At 42.3% G+C, this 5430-nt stretch overlaps 1 long non-coding RNA gene across 1 annotated transcript; it reads left to right on the forward strand.

Annotated features, from left to right (window-relative positions):
• Positions 1-1312: 1312 nt before the first annotated feature.
• On the forward strand, positions 1313-4105 carry LOC140016030 (uncharacterized). Its single transcript, XR_011822358.1, has 2 exons — positions 1313-1453; positions 4003-4105. It is a non-coding gene; the product is annotated as an uncharacterized lncRNA (long non-coding RNA).
• The last annotated feature ends 1325 nt before the right edge of the window (positions 4106-5430 follow it).

Below are 5430 nucleotides of genomic sequence, written 5' to 3' on the forward strand. Positions count from 1 at the left end.
TTCCTAACTTGTATGCCCGAAATTAAAGCAGATGAGGCTAACCTACCCCTTATATCCAACCTTAAGGTTGCCTCACCAGGAATGCGAAACTCTACTACTTTCGTTTTACAATCCAGTTGGGCGTTATATTTGGCTAGCCAGTCCATACCCAGAATCACATCGTACCCCTTAATGGACAAGCTAATTAGGTCTCCTAAAAATCTCCTTTCACCTACCCATACATCACAATCCCTATAAACCATACTAGTCACCAAACGTTGATTCCCCGTAGGTATACTAACTTCTAGGTCATATGGTAAACTAGCAGGTTTTATATCGATGCCACACATGAAATCAGGGTTAACAAACGAATGAGTGGCACCAGGATCAATTAAAACTTTGGCAAAGCGGTGGAAAATAGGGATCGTACCTTCTACAACCTCAGAAGATTCTGGAACCTGATGGGGCTCTAAGGAATACACCCTAGCAGGAACTTTAGGTTTGGATCCGTCTCCCTTGGCTGGTCCAGTATTGGTCCTCGACGTTGGTTGGCTCCCCTTTCCGTCTTGTTTCAGGACCGGGCATGTAGCCAATTGATGGTCCGCACTTCCACACCGCAGGCACTTTGTGAGGACTCGCAAAAACTATTATTTTATGCCTAATTTATGGCTTAATAAATTATTTAATTTGGATTTTATTTCCAAGGAATATTTTCTAGTCTTATTAGACCTAAATAAGTGGTAGTATATCTTCGTTATATTTTTAAAATGATTCGTTTCGAAAATTAATTTCCTAGAGCGCGTTTAGTAAAAATAGTGAATAGTACTTGGAGATTTTATCCGCGTAGTAGCACGATAAACTTGGAATATTGGAGACTTGTACTATGGTCCTAAAATAGGTAATCTTATGAATAAATATTCAAGTGATAGTTAGTAGTGCAATCGTTATAAGAATTTTTCGAAAGTTTCGCGTTATAGCGGTAAAATTGACGGTACGCGTTTTCACACGCGCGACTTCGATTGGGAGACTTTAGACCCTTATTTCGGGACAACTAAGAGTGAATAATATTTACATGAATATATATGCCTTGGAGGTTTAGTGCACTAGTGAACCAAACGTGCGAAAAAAAAATCGAGCCGTAATCGCACCAAACGGCCCCTAATGAGAGTTGACTTTTGGGTGATTTTGCACCACACATTGCACCTTCTCTTGGAAGCTAACTTAGATCAAACACACACTCTCTTCTCTCTCCTCATGGCCGGCCAAAACACTCCCTCTCTCTAACTCCTTGTTCTAAAATTTCTGCACACTAATCCCACCCAAAAACCACCCCAAATCACCTCCAAATTTAACCAAACTTGCACCACACCTAGCTTGACACTTGAGGAGCATTTTGAGCTGCAAAAGAGAGCTAAAACTCACGGTTTTTCTGGGGCAAAAAGGACCGAAATTCTGCTTGAACATCAACCCCAAAGTAAGTGATGATCTACCCTTGAGAACTTGAAGATTGGAAGCTATCTTGCCTCGTTAAGTTCATGCATGCATTTGGTTAGCTTTTGTATGGTGTAAAAATGTGATTGTGGGCTCTTGGAATTCCCACACTTGGGTTGTTGTTGCTGATGTGATGATTGATGGTGATTATATTGTTGGTTTAGTGATTATAATGATGCATTAGTGGTGGGTAATTAGTAGGAACTTCATTGGGTGTAAGAAGCTAAAATTTCCGATTTTGCCCCTGCCATGTTCGGCCATTTCCAGGCCAATTTTTAATGGTTTAATGGCTTGAATTGGATGCTTGTAGGATGTATTAGATGTGTGAAAAATTTCATTGAAAAATAATGAGGTTTGAATGGGCAAATGAATTTTTTTTTAGAAACCAGCAAATCTGGAAAACTGATTCGCGTATGCTCTGACCAGCAGTAGTATTTTGGCTATAACTCTGTCCTCGGATGTCGAAATCATGTGCCGTCGGTGGCGTTTGAAACTAGACATTCCTAGGTTTAATTTGGTATATAATGTACGTTCTGATTCTTTGTGATCAAGCCGAACCAAATGTTTTAAATTCGCTGTCCTGTTACTCTGTTCTTCTGGAATGAAGTGTTCAGGCAGCAACTTGATGCCCGAATTTGAACCAGATGGGTGCCGAATTTGGGAACGATTTCTTCTGTGATATTTTAACTCTATGAATGCATTTTCCAACGGCGTAAGCCATGCTCGATTTCGAACTATAATGACTGAGTTGTGACTGAAGCAAGTGGACTGCTCTGTTTTGGAAAACCCTAATCTTTGGACTGGTTTGGAACAAAATCTTGGAGTGAACTTGTTAGTTGATGTTCTTGATATTAAACACTTACCAAAGATATCATGGATGTATCTTAGACCCTTATTTCACAAATGAACCATGGTTGGATAACTTTCTTGGTTAGACGATTGGAAATTGGGAAATGCAAGTCAAAGGCAGATTGCCTTAGGATTTTTCTTGAACTTTGGTGGGCTAATTAACTACCTTGCCGAAGGTATTTTTCCCCGAAATTCGATAGAGAGATACTTTCCATATAGTATTGAAATACTACCAATTTTGGTGCCAATTCAAGTTCGTTTCGATACCCAATTGAATTACTAAAGTTAGAGGTTCAAATCTGGAAAATTCTCATCCAGTCTTGAATTTGCTCAACTTCGGGCTACCGTATCTCGGTGCTCGAAACTCTGATTCTTGATCCGCTTGTTTTGTCATACACTTCACTTGCAACACTAATTGAGCTGAAAATTTCAGAGGCCGGTTTGCAACGTGTGAATCGTGCCGAATTTCCAAAGTTGGCCGAAATCCAACTTAATTCTGCCATGAAAACCCACCCTGCGTCTTCAAGCCCATTTTTGACCACTTTTCACTTCGATTCATGGAAAAGTATCTTCTAGGAACTTATAGTACTCTCTCAGAGGGTTCCAACGGTATAAAGTTTTCCAATTCTCGACTTATACCGAGCGAGTTACGATTTTTCAAAGATTTAGGATAAAACTGAAATTCTCACTTTTCAAGGCAAAGGAGTTTTTTTTTTTTCCAAAACTCTTAATTCTCTTAGTATTATTCAAACGTTTTGCCCTCGATTTTCATGATAAAAACTCAAATAATATTGTACCTAATAAAAGGCAAGTTGAACCTCGATCTACGTGTAATTGAGGTTCCTTTTTGCAAAATAATTCTTAGATTGTACTAGTGTACAATCTTTCTTGATAAGTGGGTTAATTGTGTGATTATCCACTATTAAATTGCCAGGCGCGCAAGGAGACCTTCAAGAGGATCTCACCGTGGACACTTGAACTTCCGGAAAATAATTCTTATTGAATTGCTCGGTGAGTGTCAAGTGTGTGAATTTTGATAGTAGCTTATTTGTGGGATTTGTTGAAAGTTTTAAAAATAAGGGCGGGTGCGTACTTTATCGCACTCGTTCTAATTTCAAATGAATGAATGAAATGTATTGAATGAATGAATGAAATGCAATGTTATGTCATGAATGCTTATGTCGTTGGAGTGAACCTCCTCGACTTTCAAATGAATGGGGGACGCCCAAACTCATAGGCCGTCCTTAGACTCGAGCCAGTAATGGGCTTGGTCGGGGATTTGGACGAGCCATGAGATACAAATAAGCTCGACCTAATAAGAGGTCTTGCTTGGCATACTCGTTGAGTATTGCCCAATATTGGCCATTGTGGGCCCTTGGGGTGTACGGTGGACGGAGGGAAGTAAGTGGTGATCTACGGAAATGGAAATACCGACCCGGTTGACAGGAGGGTCAATGCGGGAAGGTATACGAATGACAACGGCAGATCGAGTGGAACTTAGCTCCTGAGAGCTACTATATCCTTGAATTGTTTCTGATTACTTTTCCTGTTTGATTGATTGATTATTGAAAAGACATGGCTTTATTTATTAAATCTGGGATTGTTATTTGACTAAGTGCTTGCATGTGTGTTCTTGGCCTCACGAGCGTTTAGCTCACCCTATAGTTTTGTTTTCCTTAACAGGACCGACTCTTGGAGAGATATGGAGAAACCATCCGTTGTAATTTTGTTAAGACTCCTGTTATATATTTTGACTAGGCCCTGGTTTGGGTTGTACTTGTGGAAATTGTAAACTTGAAAAGTTTGGGCCCTGATGTGTACTTTGAATTTAAGTCGTTTCATGATTACCCGATGTACTGGATATACATTAAGTGACTTATTAAGCTTGAACGCTTCCGCATTATTGTATTCATGTTGCTCTCATCGAAGTGTTTAGTTCAATTTAAATTGAATGGATTTGCTTGAGTCCTGGCGTGAGCTGGGCAGGCGTCCGCGGATACCCTTTGGTCCGCCTTAGGGAGATGTGGGGCGTCACACACTTACCCTGTTTCCTCCAGCAATTATCCTCAGTGTGGTTTGTTTTCCCACAGTGCCCACAGGGACCGCGAGGTGCCGAAACCGAGCCACTCTGAGCAATTCCCCTCTGTCCTCGCCCAGCTTGACCACCCCTAAACGGAGTCCCTCTGCCTGAACCCGATTGTCGGCCACCACCCGTTCCTCTTCCAAATTTCGAGGGAGTGCTCTTCTCACCTTGTCCAGACGTACTCCCAGGAAAACCACGCTTCTTAGCCTGGAAGTTTCGGACCTGCAGCCGTGCACTTTCAACTCGTTGGGCTTTTTCCATTGCCTCGCTAAACGTAGTGATTTGAGCCGCCGCGAGGTCTTTCTGGATCTCAACGTTCAAACCCTGGATAAAGCGTCTCACCCGTCGTTGCTCAGTCATGATTAACTCCGGCGCAAACTTGGACAGCCGGGTGAATTGACTCTCATATTCCGCCACCGTCTGAGTCCCTTGGCGAAGCCTTATAAACTCGTCCTCCTTCCTCTCCTGGACTAGAGGAGGGAAAAAATTTGCATTAAATTCCCGGATGAAGTTCACCCAAGTCCTAGGTGTCTGCTCCCGCTCCCATTTCTGTCTAATTACGTTCCACCAGGAACGGGCAGCCCCCTCAAGTTGAAACACGGCAAAAGTCACCTGCCGTTCGTCTGGGTAATGTAAAGCGGCAAATATATCAACCATCTTCTCAAGCCATTTCTCCGCAACATCAGGGTCGGGTCCCCCAACAAACTTTGGCGGGGAAAACTTTTGAAAACGTTCTAGAGCTCTATCTTCGCTCTCAATATGATGGCCAGGGTTTCCGGGGTTAGGATTTGGGTTCTGGCCCTGTTGTTGTACTACATGTGCTAGTAAATTGGTCATTTGCTGCATAGCGGCAGCTATTTGTACATTCGGGTCTATTTGCAGTCCAGGATTGGGTCCAGTAGAGGTTTCCCCCGTTTCCCTAACCGGTGTGGGTTGTCTAGTTCCGCGCCCACGTCCCCGATCACTCCGTGTACCTTCCATGAGTTTTACTCGGTCTAGGCAAGAATACTAAACCAAAGTAGTAACAA

This window comes from Coffea arabica, chromosome 10c, assembly GCF_036785885.1.
Source record: "Coffea arabica cultivar ET-39 chromosome 10c, Coffea Arabica ET-39 HiFi, whole genome shotgun sequence".
Lineage (NCBI taxonomy): Eukaryota > Viridiplantae > Streptophyta > Magnoliopsida > Gentianales > Rubiaceae > Coffea > Coffea arabica.